This window comes from Theropithecus gelada, chromosome 18 (assembly GCF_003255815.1).
Source record: "Theropithecus gelada isolate Dixy chromosome 18, Tgel_1.0, whole genome shotgun sequence".
Lineage (NCBI taxonomy): Eukaryota > Metazoa > Chordata > Mammalia > Primates > Cercopithecidae > Theropithecus > Theropithecus gelada.
Genome location: NC_037686.1, coordinates 28,362,705 through 28,378,698, shown reverse-complemented (window position 1 = coordinate 28,378,698; position 15,994 = coordinate 28,362,705). Strand labels below are relative to the sequence as shown.

General features: G+C 45.7%; 1 protein-coding gene across 3 annotated transcripts in view; it reads right to left on the bottom strand.

Annotated features, from left to right (window-relative positions):
- The window catches only part of FHOD3 (formin homology 2 domain containing 3), a 487,786-nt gene that overhangs the window by 380,811 nt on the left and 90,981 nt on the right, over positions 1–15,994 (bottom strand). The gene's annotated exons all lie outside the window — the stretch shown is intronic.

Below are 15,994 nucleotides of genomic sequence, written 5' to 3'. Positions count from 1 at the left end.
CATCAGTCAGAATTAGAAAAACAGAAATGAACAGAACTCAAGAATATCATTTGAATTTAAATAAATGAAAAGTCATTTAAGAAATGACAAACTAGGACAGAAAAGTAAATAAACACAAAAATAATAATGCTTCAAGAGAAGCAGAAAGTTAAAGGGGGACATTTTTTCAAATCAAAAAGAAAAAAATCAGAAAAGTGACTCAAAAGAAATAGAAACACTGCAGGTAGGCAAAGAAGGTCTAACACACACCTAACAGGGGTCCCTGAAACGAGATGAACTAAAGCAAAGGAATAGAATATTGAAAACTATAAAACAAGAAAACTTCCCTAAAATGTTATATATAACTTGAAGCCACATAAAAGATCCCCATATGTATTTGAGAATACTGACTCAGAAAGACCTATACCAAGACACAGTCTAATTACTGGACTTTACAGAAAAAAAAAAAAAAAGTATTTTAGGCAAAAATAACAAGTGACATAAAAGCTTATTATCATCAGACTTTTCAAAAGTAATACTTTATATACACAAAAATGCAGTAACAAGGACTTAAAATGTTGGCCAAGGATATTATACATAGCAAAAATCTTATAAAGTGTACCAATAAACTGTTAATGTGCAAAACCTCAGAGCCCTTTTTAAAGAATCTACTAGAAGCAGGGTCCTCAAATTTTTTCTGACTCCTTACCCTCTTCAATTTATTTAGGATCCCAAAGAGCTATGTTTATGTGGGTAATATCTGCAGACAAATTACCTCTTAGAAGTTGAAACAGAAATTTTTAATTCCCTATGAATTAATCAAAAATTGCAAACCCAGTATGTGCTAATGTACATCTAACATATTTTAGAAAAATAACTATTTTCCCAAACAGAAAAAAAATTGTAAGAGTAACATTGCTTTTATTTTTGCAAATCCCTTTAATATTTCTCTTAGTAACAGCCAGACTCACATATCTGCTATACACTTAATTTGTTGTGATACCACAAGTCACACAGGTTCTGGAAAACTCTTCCATGCACTCATGTGAGAATGAAAGAGGCAAACAAATAAAAGGAAAATACCATCTTAGAATTATTAAGAAAACATTTTTTTACATCAAAGACTCCCCAACTCGAGAATGAGTTTCAGACACACAAAATGACTAGAAAGATATCAACATAAAGATTGATGGTGAACTTTAAACATGAAGGAACCTGCAGAACTAAGAGAAAATGACAGCTAAAGTGAAGTGAGTACAGTTTACAATGGCTATGCATTCTGACAATGTAGATACAGATTTTTTTTTTTTTGAGATGGAGTCTTGCTCTGTCACCCAGACTGGAGTGCAGTGGCACAATCTCGGTTCACTGCAAGCTCCGCCTCCCGGGTTCACGCCATTCTCCTGCCTCAGCCTCCTGAAATACAGATATTTTTAAAGGAGAAGAGCAAATACAAAAAAAAAAAAAAAAAAAAAAAAGAACCTCAACTCTTCTCAGTAGTTATATTGATGGTGGTAGTATTGTTATTCTGATATTTCTGTGAGTGTGATATAAATTTAAGTGGGTAAATATAGGATATTCTAATTCTATCCACTCTTGTGTTCTTGATAACCTGGACACGTAGGGGTAGAGAAACAAGATGAGGATGTAATATAGAAGAAACTATGTAAAAACCTTGTAGCACAGAACTTAAATCTGAAGTGTCAGTATGCTCTTATGAGCTACTTTATCCTAGGTAAATAAATATACATGTGTACAACACATATCTCCCAGCTTCTTCCACTGAGGAGGCTCAGAAACTATGACAATCCAGTAGCAGCGAACATCGGCAGCACTCAAATTGCAGTTTTGAAATATTTTCTATTAACAACAACAACAACAAACTGGGCTTCCTAGAGAAATAGTTGATTCCAGACCTGGGGCAAGTAATGCATAAGATTAACTGAAACATCTTCTTTACCACTAAGAGAGGAAGCTAAAGAGAACACCAGTGATGATTCAGAAGCCTCCTTGGGTTCCAGTGGCCAAAAATGGGACAACTTAAACTTCAAGTACATTAAGTGCAACTGATTGAAACCCATCAAATACATTTAGATCTGTAAGTTCACAGTAAAAATCCTAGGTTTTCAAAACAAGCATGGTGGGTGGTCCCCTTCTAGTGCTGCGGGGTGGGGAGGGTTATTGGCCAGCTATACCACTCTTTCCTCTTGGCTCCTTCCCATCCAATTAATTCTATATGCCATTTCCAGAATATTCTCCCCTGCTCAAAATCTGATGTCAATAATTCCTTACTTTCTATTTTGCAAAGTAAAAATCTCAATGTCTGCTTGTGAAGACTGTCTATGTGATGACCTTAATAATGACTTTCATTTGGGAAGCCAAATATTTAAATTGATATTATCTTGTTTGACCATAACAATGAATCCGTAAGACAGACTGCATGCTCCCCCAGAGACAGGTCAGAAAATCCAGGTCTCCCTCACTCAGCCTGATATTTCTCACTCCCCTACTCCCACACCAGTGTTCTTTCCTACCTTGATCTTCTGCCCAAGTAGGCTGGATTTGCTTTGTTAGCAAATTCACTCTGATGCTGCTCATGCTCATCTGTGTGTCTTTTCTCTAGTGGTTCCCTCAGCCCCTCCTTGTTATTTAAATAAACCCTTCTAAATTTTAATCAAGCCACTCACTTTCCAAGTCCCTTCCTAAGACTAACATATCTGTAGTCCCCAGGCCTGTGGATCCAAGTGGATTAACTAGCTCCCTGCCCTCACATAGGATACCATCAGAACCCAGCGTTTTCTGAAGTTTGGGACCCTAATATCAACCCTGCAGTAGGATCAGTTAGTATGATTTAAGAGAAAGCCTTCTGGCCCCAATCGAAACACTCATTTCCTTAAGCTGCTTAGAGAACAAAGTTCATTTCACTCCCCTTCATATTCTCCAGGTCTAGTTGGGCACACAACTGAGACTCCAAGAGAATGGTTTCCTGGGGAAATGAATGACTGATAGACTTTGTGTAGCCCAATACCCTGTATTGGTGGGGATTACGGACAGCTTCTTAGTCCCTCTGTGACTGTCTTGTGGCCAGCTCTAGAGCAGCAGTTCTCAACTACAACAACTTTTGCCCCCAAAGGGAAATTCGGCAATGTCTAGGAGTGTCTTTTGCTGTCACAATTAGGGGCATTGCAACTGGCATCTAGTGGGTAAAAGCCAGGGATGCCACCAAGAATCCTACATTTCACAGGACAACCCTCCTAATAAAGAAGTGTTGGCCCCAAATGTCAATTGTGTCAAGGTGGAGAAACCTTGGAGAGAACAATACAAGGAAAGAGAAAGTGTCCAGAAGATCTGGACCCCCAAATGTAGCGATGGAAATATGCCACGCCAGATTCAGATCCATCATAAATGCTTTCGCCATTACGTTTGTTTAATTCTAAAATTAAGCAGGCAGCCTTCTGCCCTGCAGCCGTCCCAGAAGCATGTGGCCAGCATGGCAGACACTCTGGAATGACCACATCACAAACTAACTGGAGCTGGCTGCAGCATTTCTGCCTACTAATTTTAATCTTTCTTTCTCAAAGGTCATGAATATTTTCAGACCTCTAAGCACAGGCATATTGTGGGCAGACTTAACATATGTTGCTTCCAGTTGGCAAAGCACTTCACTCACCAACACCCTAAGCTGAGTTACAGGCTTCACTTTGGCCATGTCACTTTCCAAGAGACTTTCTCAGTCCATAATCCTAATTGGCAAATGATATGTAAGTACCAGAAGGCTGTGTGTCAGCAGTTATATTTATAATGAAAGCTTAATCTCCAAAAGAAAACACTAATTCATTAAAACCTCCTTTCCCATCTGCCATGACAGTAGCCAAAGGAAAAAGAATCTGTGAGGTACAAATTAGCTGCCTGAGCATGAAACACAGACAAGACCAGACGAAGGGGAAGCAGGAGATACAGCCTGCTTGGCCCCAGGAAAGCCCTGTCCTCATTCTACACAGCCATATCTCTGGGTCTCTAAGAGACAGCAGCTTGAGGATCAGAGCCTGGGAGGGCAGGAAGGAGTCCTTCCTCTGTCCCCTACTCAAGGAGGTCTTTCTTAGCAGACACAGTTCAGCTTTGGCCACTATTAAGTTATCAGCCCTTCAGAGAAACTTGAGAGGGTTTTGGGAAGAAAAGGAAGATGACTCCACAGTCTGATATTTCAGCTCGGCTCTAATCCCACACTCTGCTGCCCTTATTATTCATATAGATATATTAAGACCCATCATGTGTTATGCATTGTGCTAGCGAAGCCAATAATAGCTACCCCATGCACAGTGCTTACTCTGTGCTAGGTGGGGGTTCCGGGCACCTGGCATTAATTCACTCATTTAACCCCCACAATCCCTATGACTGGCTCATTTCACAGGTAAGAAAATGGAGCTAGTGAGAAATCGCTTGCTCAAGGTCATGCAGCCCGTAAGTGGTGGTGCCAGGGTGTGAACCAGGAGGGCCAGCTCCGAAGTCCACCCTGCTACACAAGGGTCCAGCGCCACTGGGAAGGACAGCCAGAGCTCACATGTGCAGTGAGCACAGCATGCCACAGGGACGATGACAAGTGCTTCACATGCCCCATCTCATCTGTGGGGGACAAGGAAGACCACAAGCCATTTTCCCTGTGGCATGGGGAGACATTTGAGCAGAGCCTAAGAATTGAGTAGGAGTCAGCAGACACAGCGGAGGCACCAACACAGTCATGGGGCTACATGGCTTGTCTGGAAAGCCACCAGCAGGACGAAAGCTGGAGGGGCAGGAGGTATGTCATCATCTCATCCAGGCCTCCAACCCACCCTCTAAGGTGTGCACACGATAACCAACTATGCCCTTTCCAAGAGTCACATGAGGCCTGGGGAGACTAAGGGTCCTACTTAAGGTCACACACCTGCTGAGTGGTAAACCCAGGGCTCAGCCAGGCATGTCTGGCTACAAAGCCCAGGCTTCCAGGACCTTGCTAAGATTCAGTATGTGCCTTGCCCACAGGAGTTGTAGGTCTTGAATTTCCTGAGCTCTAATTCCCTGAACTTACCATTGTCTATGGCATATCCCCTGTAGGACCCTCCTACCATCGAGAAGAAATTCCCATGAACAAGGCAAGCCCCGACCAGGCCAAGGGATCCCTATCTGGACTTCAGGCACCTGCAAGCACCCCTGCAGAAACAGGGCATCTGTCCAGGAACAGACCAATCCTAAGAAAAATGACCTCTCCCTGTTCCATTAGCCATCCCCTTTAAAAGTGGGTACACTTTGCCGCCCAGACACTAGGTGCCCCTATAGTCCCTCCATGGAATGGCTCTGACCCCTCAGCACACTGCAGGTCTGCACCTGGTGACAGTGAAGTGTGCCCTTCACACAGTGTTGGCAGCATCAGATGAAACTTGGCCTTATGCTTACGAAGAGATGCTCCAGTAAGAGAAGCAGAATTCTGACAGGTGCCTACAGTTGGAGTGCTGGGCTTTCTGCCCCTCCAATCCTAACTTCCCATCCCAGAGACAGCAATCACTTTCTGGTGAATATTCATGGACTATGTGGGGCAAGATGAAAGAAAACTAAGGCAGTGCATACCTGTCCATACAGGTGAATACTTGATCTTTCCAAGTTAGATTCATTCATGGATTACAGGTGATTGATCCATGTGGACCACTCATTATTTCTCCTCACCCCCAAGAGTTTGCCAGTTTAATAACTTACTACTTCCCCTTCAAGGGAGTGGAGAATCACTCCAGGTGTAACAGGACCATCATCATGTGGTAAGTGTGGGTCTGTTAGATCAGTCACTCAGGTAGAAAGTTTTCTTAAAGCAAATTTGCTGCAAATACACACATCTCAAAACCATCACTTGTTCACACCTTGACACACCAAGTCACAGAGGTTAGAGTGTGAGGTCCTAAATTGCCTCACATTTGTTATATTATTCAAAAGAAGTGTTTTCTGGAAAAAAAAAATCCAGGTACAGAATGTGCTTGCAGAAAATCAAAACCAGCAGAGCTCAGCACAAGGACAGGGTGCATGCCAGAGCAGGACCCAGCACCAGAACAGGCTCTGTCTCCTCCAGAACAGCAGGCACCAACGAGGCATCTGGCTGCACACCCCGAACAGAGTCACATTTTATTTTAGACTCACTCCTATCTTTAACCTGGAATACTATGGCCTTAAAAAGAACAAAGCTCAGGGCACCTCCAGTTTTAATTTAGCTCAGCACAGCCATGCTCCTCCAAGCCAGAATCACTTACTGCATAGGGAAGAAAAGCAGGAGCAGCTGCCTGTCACCTGCCCACTGGACACGTCCCCCTATCACCTCTGGACCCAGCTCATCTGCCTAGGCTGCTTGACAATTCAGCTCCATACCTACAGAGCAGGACTGGGGCTAAAATACCCAAAGCCTATCAGGCTTTGGCAAGAAGCACCTATCAGGGCCCCCTCATCCTGCCTAGGGTGACCCCCAGAGGGAGCTGGCCCAGTCTAGGGAGGATCTCTCTGTGGGGCTTCCTGGGTCCACAGATAACACTGACTTTTTGCCTCCTGAGTTAGAAGCAGATGGGAAAACAGGCAGAGCAGATGGATAAAGCCTTACCACTGAGACAGCTCATGAAAGAACCGGCCTTGCATCTGCAGCCTGAAGGGCTCCAGGCAGTTCCGAGAATGGCCACTGGCCTACCACAGGGGCAGGTGACCTTGAGGGTCCTCAGAATAGGACACTCATTGAAAAAGGAAGGGCTGAGCCTGCCCTATTCATTGCCTTCTCCCAGATTCACCCGTCTGTCCTCAGAAAGGAGTCCGGGGGAGTGCCAAGAAGACACATGTCCTCCTGGGGATCTGAGGGGAATTCCCTGCTCTCTCTGGAATAGGAAGAGCAGGGCGTAGGGTTCCCTTGAGATGCACCCACCGCAGAGGAAAATGAAAATCCCTATCACGTCATTTTAGGGTTTATACATGGAGAGAGCACATATTAAAAAAAAAAAAAAATGCTCCAGGAAAGGATAATAATTATGTACGTCCACTGAGAACTGGAAGTGGGGAGTATGTAGGACTGGCACTAAGTCCAGCCCAAAAGCCCAGTCACAGCTGTATGACTGCAGAAAAGAATGAATTATAGGACTATGATTATGTATGACCATTAACACTGAAAATCACATGTGACACTGTCTGCGGAAGAACCCCGTGCATTCTCCACAAGTCAACTGACACAGGCCCAGTGACGGGAATCCCAGGATAAGAGGCACCACAGTGGCGGGGTGGGAGGAATACGAAGGTGAGTTCTTCAATGTTGGGGTCTGGGAGTGTTGACCTAAGGGATAAGAAAGGAAAAAAAGAAATGTACTTGCAGGCTGCCTGCCCTACTCTGACATTTTTTTTTTTTTTAAAGCATCAATGTATCTTTATTCACAAATAAAAGCTGCAGCAATATGTCATCTACACATTTGTACAAAGATTCTCATCACGATCCTCATCACGATCCTCAAAAAACACAAACCTGTCGTGCAGGGATGTCGCAAACACTGGGGGCTCACCCCTCATCTGCATTTGGCAAGAAGCACCTATCAGGGCCCCCTCATCCTGCTTAGGGTGCCCCCCAGAGGGAGCTGGCTTCCCAAAGCTAGAGACAGCCCAGCCCCCAGGACACCTTCCCTAGAAAACCATAAACACATAGATCATTTGTCTTCAAATTCCCATGGCAAATACCACATTTATAGGCAAAATCATACAAAAATATGAACCTAACAGAAAATTTTAAAAACCCTTATTCCCCCATCTTCATTGTTGGTGGTGGTGGTCTGTTTTGTTTTTTGCTTGTGGTTTTGGTATAAATTCCTTCTGTGGAAGAGGCAACATGTGCCTGGGCTCTGCCCTCAGGACAGAGCAGGGTTCTCTTGGGAGGGGAAGGGACTTGGCCATCCCTGCCCAGGAGACCCTGGGGATGGATCTGCATTGGGAATGCCACACAGATCTTCCACACCCCAGGCTCTGCCAAGAGGAAACCACTATAAAAGAAAAGTAATCCTGAATCCTAAAAGACCCCTGGGGCATGCAGGTAAGTCCTGCTGCACAAAACTGCTTGGCTGCAAAAAACGCAAGATGGACATAAACACAACTGGCGCTAGCCGCGGCCCAGACAGTCACAGTGGGACTGGGCTGGCCCTCTGACTCCTAGGCCTACTCATGGGACTGGGCTACAGTCCCAGGAACACATTTTACGCGTTTTCTGTTATGTCTGAAAAACAGCAGACCTGGGGAGACCGGTGGGGGCTCCCGGTGTTTCGCTTTTCCTGTTTAGCTTGGGCCCTGTGTCTGGTTCAATTTAAGAATCAGGGCAATGTCAGAAAGACATGATATGCTATAGAATCAGAAGCAGAGGAATGAGGAGTATAATTAGTATTTTATGAGCAAATATCCTTGGAGAAAAATCACACCAAAAAGGCAAAAAGGCAAAGATTAAAGTAACATACTTTCAAAGACACACAAAAATGCTTCTTAAGTTTATATGGAGAATTCTCCAATTTTTAAATAAACTATGTCCCCAAAGTTCAGTTAGGGAAACTAAGGCTCAGAGCAGTTCCATGATTAACTCCTAGAAACCCCAAATTCCTTCCTTAAGGCCCTTTTACCCTCCAACCTCTCCCCAAGAGAGGAATAGCCTCCACCCCTGCCTGTGATGGTCACACAGTCTCATTGGGAAGCAAGAGTAGACACATCACACCACTGGTGAAGCAAGGGGCAATGACAGCACATGGCAGCACTAGAAGCCCAGGAGACATCCAGAGCGGGTGGGCCGAGCCCTGCCAGTGCGGGGTGGAGGAGCGGTGGGGAGATAGATGTGGGATGAAGTTCAGGTATCTAGCACACATTTCAACAACAGGTCTAGAACACAGGGAGTGAGAAACTTCGAGTACGCAGCTGCTAGTTAGAATCATGAAAGTGGATGGAACTGCTTCATATATGTACTGCATTCACTTATGTGTCTATTTATTTCCTTTACAGCACTCAACATAATAGTTACACCCACAGGCACTGAATAAAGATTGATGTGTTATTTTGAGTCAGGTGGAAATGTGGGAACATCTCACATTACAGTAACATAAATGACAGTGATGCTTTCAAGCTTACCTACAAGAAACTGAATTTTGAGAGTAATAACAACAAAGCTCACATTAATGAAAGTCCTGCAGGGCTACCACATGCCAGGTTTTGACCTAAGACACCCTCATGGCTCATCAGTCCTTTCCACAGCACACAAGGGAAGTGTGAGAGTCCCCCATTTTTGGAAAAAGTATCACGTCCCAAATCTAGCAACCTGATGATGCTAGCTCCAGAATTAGAATGCTGCTTCTCCCAAACCCACCATCTCCCCTCAAGCAGGATACCCCTGAGGGGGAACCAACACCTTCTGCCCATAGTCTGGGCTCCTGACGGAGCAGGACCTCACCCAGGACACAGTCCAGGGCACTTGCCTTTTTTGGGGTGGGGAGAGTATTTGTGGCTCCGGAGCCATTTGTTTAAGAAAGAAAAATAGATATCCCAAAGGAAGGCTGCCTTTAAAAACTGCTATATTTTGAAAAATTAATCTTAGATTCTAGGTACACAATGTCATTTGGAGGTGACATCAGAAGTTCTGCCCACAAGGCCCAGGTCAGTGGTTTTTTGCCTGGGCCATGAATGGGGTGCTGCACTCAAACCCCACCTTCTCCAATCCTCCCAAGCTAGATCCCACAGCCTAGAGGCCCTATGAGTCCTGATGAAGGCCAGGCCTCAAGTAAGACCCCAGAAAGGATTGAACCTCAAACCTTGGGGACAGCCAAGGGGAGGCAGGGCCGCACCTAGAACTCGCAGCCGAGGTGCCCTCTGAGTATCGCCACTACGGCAGTGGTGCCCTCCAGGAGCCTGGCGCAGGCTGTTCCAGGCAATCTGTGCAACATCTCAATGCACATGCCCACACTGATCCCACTCTTCAAGATTCTACCATCTTCCAAGACAAGCCACAGCACACACAGGTGACTCACACCGGCCTGGGTAATTCCAAGCCAAGACAGCTCCATGTGGTTCCCTTCAATGTCTCTAACGGGCACAGAAATTGCTCATTGTTTTTATGGCTTTCTGCAAAGTGACGCGTGGCACTCTATTTCTTCCCAGCAGCCTGAGGCCCCTGAGCCACCACCTGGTAAAGAGAAGTGCCTGGTCAGCCCACCGTTGGCCACCCACATCACCCTTGCCAACCCCAGCACCCATGCCCAGCACCCAGGATGCCCTGAGCCACCCATCAATGCAGGGAGATGAGGCAGAGGACGGACAGCTTCTAAGGTACCCCAGGACCAAACAAGTCATAAAAAGCTGTCCAGATACTGGGTCATCTGAGAAATGTATTGCCATAGGTATGGTGAAAGTTTGCCATCGCTAACATGTTTCTTGTTGGAAAGACAAATATATGGATTGTATTTTTGGTGCAATTTGAATAGCTTATTAATTTGAACAGTTTGTGAATGTCAACTCATACAGAATATTTGGACTACTTTTATAATGCTTAGAGCATAATGTTTCAACTTTAAAGTATTATAGCTATAACTAAGCACTTTGTGTCATGTTGTGGTGTTTTCGTTCCTTTTCATGCGTTTGACTGCCTGGTCACGTGCACTCAGGAGCTTCCTCCTCCATGCCAACAGCCCCTTCCATCAGGAGAACATGATCCGGGAACACCACCAGGATGGTGGGAAGTTGCCTTCATGGTCACGAAACTTACTTCATTTCCATGAAGATGAGAGCTTTTCAGTAAACATGCTGACTGTTCAGTGCTTGCCAAAACTGCAACATTCTAAAATGTATCAAAAACAGGATAACTGGAGGCCAGGTGCAGTGGCTCACGCCTGTAATCTCAGCACTTTGGGGGGCCGAGGCAGGCAGATCACCTGAGGCCAGGAGTTTGAGACCAGCCTAGCCTGGTCAATATGGTGAAACTCTGTCTCTACGAAAAATATGAAAATTAGCCAGACATGGTGGTGGGCACCCATAATCCTAGCTACTCACAAGGCTGAGGCAGGAGAATCACTCGAACTCGGGAGGTGGAGGTTACAGTGAACTGAGATCTCACCACCACACTCCAGCCTGGGCAACAGAGCGAGACTCTGTCTCAATTAAAAAAAACAGAAAAACAAAACAGGATAATTGAAGAGAACCATAAAAATAACCCCAATGCCGGTAGCTAAGCAGGAATCATGGGGTCAGGACCACCCTCAGGCCTTAGGTTGGCCTACTCCAGTTTGCAAGAACAAATAAAATTTTAATAGAAATTTATTGACCTACAGTTTCAAATCTGCCAGTTGCTCAAAAAAGGATAGTAGCTAAAACATATTTTAAACACATTAATTGGACGTTACTTGGTTTTCACATTTAAGAGTTCCACAATGTATTTCCCCAGTTTAATAGGTAATACAATTCTGTGATCCAGTTCTGGTTATGGAAGATGGGCTCCTTCAAGAATTGGAGGCAAGATATACATTTCAGTCCAGACCAGCTCTGACTCTAGGAATAGATTAGACACTCTAAAGTCACATTCCTTTAGAGGAACTGGATAATCACATTTTGATTTTGTTCTAATGGTTTGTAAGGCAACAAAACACAAAACGTGGTGGTGGTGGTGGTGGTGGTGATATCTGCCACCACTTGCCAAGGGCTTAGCCTGGACCTGCACACTCACTGTCTCCTTGAGCATTTGCATCACCACCAGGAGGGAGGCACTAGGTCCCCTGTTCTCACTGTTACAAATAACAGACAGGTCTCCAAGGGATGGGTAACTTGCTCATGGACACACAGAGGCAGGTCTAGGACTTGAACCCCAGTTTGTCTGATTCTAAAACACATATTAGCTTATTCTGCCCATTATTTCAGCACACAAATCAATACTCAATATATGACTTTATTTTTAAAAATTGGATCTAGCACCAATGAAATATTTATGTAATCCTCACTTTTTTTCTCCCTTTTTTTTTTTTTTTTTGAGATGCAGTTTTGCTCTTGTTGCCTAGGCTGGAGTGCAATGGCATGATCTCAACTCACTGTAACCTCTGCCTCCTGTTTCAAGCGATTCTCCTTCTTTAGCCTCCCAAGTAGCTGGGATTACAGGCAACCACCACCATGCCCCCAACTAATTTTGTGTGTGTTTTGTTTTTCTGTTTTCTGGGGTTTTTTGTTTTGTTTTGTTTTGTTTTGTTTTGTTTTGTTTTTGAGACGGAGTCTCACTGTGTTGCCCAGGCTGGAGTGCAGTGGTGCAATCTCAGCTCACTGCAAGCTCCTCCTCCTGGGTTCACGCCATTCTCCTGCCTCAGTCTCCCAAGTAGCTGGGACTACAGGTGCCCGCCACTACTCCTGGCTAATATTTTCTATTTTTAGTAGAGACGGGGTTTCACCGTGTTAGCCAGGATGGTCTCCATCTCCTGACCTCAGGTGATCCACCCAGCTCGGCCTCCCAAAGTGCTGGGGTTACAGGTGTGAGCCACCACACCCAGCCTAATCTTCACAATTTTTAAAGGCAATATTAGCATCTCCTTTTGCTAAATGAAGACATTGAAGTCAGAGCAGTGAGGTCACTTTTCCTAGGTCACACTGCTTCTCAGGGGCAAGTCTGGTTCTCCAGCCTGAGTTCTCTCATCAGCCCAGAGCTGTGCTAGTCAAGGGCTCGAATACCTGAAGCACAATAAGTTCCCCGTCAAGGGGCAAGAGCACTCGTGTTACTGGAGGTACCAGAGCACACAGGTTGAACACAACACCCTGCGGTCAGGCAGACAGACATGGGTGCAAATCTCAGCTCTGTCATATGCTTCTCGTGGGACCTTGGCCAAGTGATTAGACCACTGCGTGTCTCAGTTTTCTCCTCTATTAAGTGAGAACAGGAATTCTGATTCATAGGTTACTGTTTGGATTAAAGGAGGTACACTTGTCAAGTGCTTTGCCCAGTGCCTAGAAGGAAGTATAAGCACTAAGTGCTTAGTAGAACTTTCCCTTTCTGCTTTTATAAAAAGAAACTATTTTTAAAAGTACATTGCCCATCATAATAAAACAGAACTTTTCCATTTAACAATTAGACAGATGGGGATGTGAATCTGAGCTCTGCTGTTTAGCTCTGTGTCCCTGGGCAAGCTCCCAACCCTATTTGAATCTAGTTTTCTCCTCCTGTAAAGTAAGGATAATGTATGTGTCAGGAAGATAGATGGAATCACCTCTGTTAAGCACCTTTCTCATAGCAGGTGCTTAATAACAGTAGCCAGTGGGGCCTGAACCTAACTCAGCTGCAGCACAGCACCCCAAGAACTCCCCCAGCCTCAGATGTCCATGGCATGAGAGCACCGTGATGCAGGACGGCGCCAGCTCTACTTTCAGACAGAATCCTCAGACCTAAATTCCCACGCCCCTTCCATTCATCCATTCCTAGGTGACATCCCAGGCCACACAAGTCACCCACCGAGGAGGAAGCCTGCCCAAGAACAGAACACAGCAGGGCTGGAAGGGCTGGCCAATGCCATCCCATAACAGTGTGGAAACAGCCGCCTGCACAGGTCACCCACCCTGTGAATAATTAGACAGGGCACTCCCCATGGACGTGTGGCAGGCCAAGTCTCCCTGACAATCACACACACACACTGTATGACAGTCACACGGACAGGGCAGCATAGCACTCCAGTTACAGACATTTCCGCAGCACTGCCTTGACACTGAGCAAACAGTTAAACCTGGGGAAATTGGTGCCCAAACATCAAAGCTAGAAATGAATCATATGGTCAGGAGGAGCCTTGTATAGGCTTCTCCCTAACCTGGAGCAAGTCAAAATAATAGAGACAGTCTTACATTCCTAGACAGGACCCGTCTCGGGTTGACAGAAGTTGAGACAAGTCAAGGTAACAGAGGCAGCTGTTTGAATGGATTCATTGGAACGTCTGAGGCAGCTCTCCAGACCAAGCTGTAAAGGAGATAAGATAGAAATAATCACTCTGGTACCACAGTAGACAGGCCTTGAGGGTACCGGAGCCCTTTTAATCAGACTTAGCAAGCATTTTTTGCCTCTGACCTTCTAGCTGAAACAAAATTAGTTACCAATAGACTTAGGCAAATGCCATACTGCACATGAGCACATAACCCCCAACTTATAGAAGGACAAAGAAAATTGTAACACTTTGAGTTGGTCTGGTGGAATTATCCCCAGCCTTCTCCCTGTATCCGGTTTACAGCAATAAATTCCCTTCTTTCCTATTTTGTCTGCTTCTCGTTATTGGGCCTCTAAAACGCAGCCGGAACTTGGTTCTGGGAACAGAAGTGCTCTGGTGGGCAGTCACAGGAAGAGCCACAGCCCATCCCTAATGAAGCACCTACCTCTTCTTCATGCGCTCGTCAAAGTCTGCCATCGACTTGTTACATTTGGGGACAACAGAATCCCACCCCATTCCCCAAAAGATGTGAAGCACATACTGCAATGGAAAGGCCACAAAAGCTATTCCATGGAGCAGTCTTCCATCAGGTCACTATCCCAGACCATCACCATCTCCCCTCCAACCTCCCGGAGACCGGGGCCCCACTGCTATAGCCGGCACCACGGAGCCCTGCCTGGCACATGCGCAGGCCACCAACACGCACAGACAGCGCGATTCCAGGCTCACATAACACTGCCCAGAGCCTTCCTTGACATGCTCCTCAAAACGACAGTCTACTCACTGCCACAGCTTTTGTAACTCTCTGTTTACTCTCACATTCTTCCTACTCCTCTGAGGTGCTCCCATGACGTCATCTGTTAGCACATGGTACTTAAATCTACTGCCTTGTCTTCTTCCTGAGAACATAGCAAAGTAATCCATTTCTGAAGTAAACAAATCAAACCTAAGAAACACTGTCAGTACCTTGACCCTTGTAGCTTCTTTCTTTAACAACAAATAATTTGGGGTCTCCTTCTGAGGGTGAGACAATATGCTGCGTCCGGCACAATAAGGTCCACACCTTCACGTGCTCAAGAGCAAGCTGCTACCCCGCACAGAATCCAGACCTCACAGAGCTCAAACCAGGACCAAGGTACCAAACCCAGAACAAGGAGGACTCACTCGCACCTTCACGTGCTCAAGAGCAAGTTGCCATCCCGCACAGAATCCAGAGCTCAGATCAGGACCAAAGCTCCAAACCCAGAACAGGGACTCGCAGCGTCTGCCCGGCACCCTCATCCTCCTCTCAGGCAGCTCCTACAGTCAGCAGGGACAGAGTGCAGTTCTGATCAGGTGAGAGACCCCATTTTCAGGGACTTCCCAACATGAAGCCAGAACAAGAGACCAGGTGACCAGCTGATCAGAGTGGAAGCCTGGAAGGGATGCGGAAGCCCCAGCTCCATCTCCCAGGCATCTGCAGCCTGGCTCAGAAGGAATTTTAGCTGCATTCCTAAACATAGTCAGCTCTGTAAGGGTGAAGTCCATTTTTCTCAGCTGATTTACTTTCCTCTAAGGCAATCTGTGAACCACACTGGAACTCAGTCGGAACACCATCCTTTGAAGCCTGCTGAAACTTCACTTAGGCAAACGTTTCTAAAGACATTTATTTCGACATTTTGGCAGCACTTCCCAGACTTCTCAAACCAGAAGGGCTGCACCGGTCTCGGCAATTGTATCTGTAGAGAAGGGCTGAAGACGATTTCAAAGGCCTAAAAAGAGGAACACGAGGCCAGTGCAAAGAACCTGGCCGGGGAATCAAGAGACTACAGCCCTAGTCCTATGGTGTCCCAGCCCTGTGGCCATGAGGAAATGCCTTGCCATTGGTGGACCCCCTTTCTAAGCTCCTGCCATGGCTCAGGATGGGTGACGAGGGCTCCTGAACCTGTGGGTGGCAAAGAACCAAGCTGCAAATGTGCCAGTCAGTGAACGGGGCTCACGTGACTTTTTTAAATGGCTGAGGCAGACAGCATTTCTTTTTCAGCTTTCTCATAGAGTTTATCTCAAACTAATAAACTTTGCAGCATTTT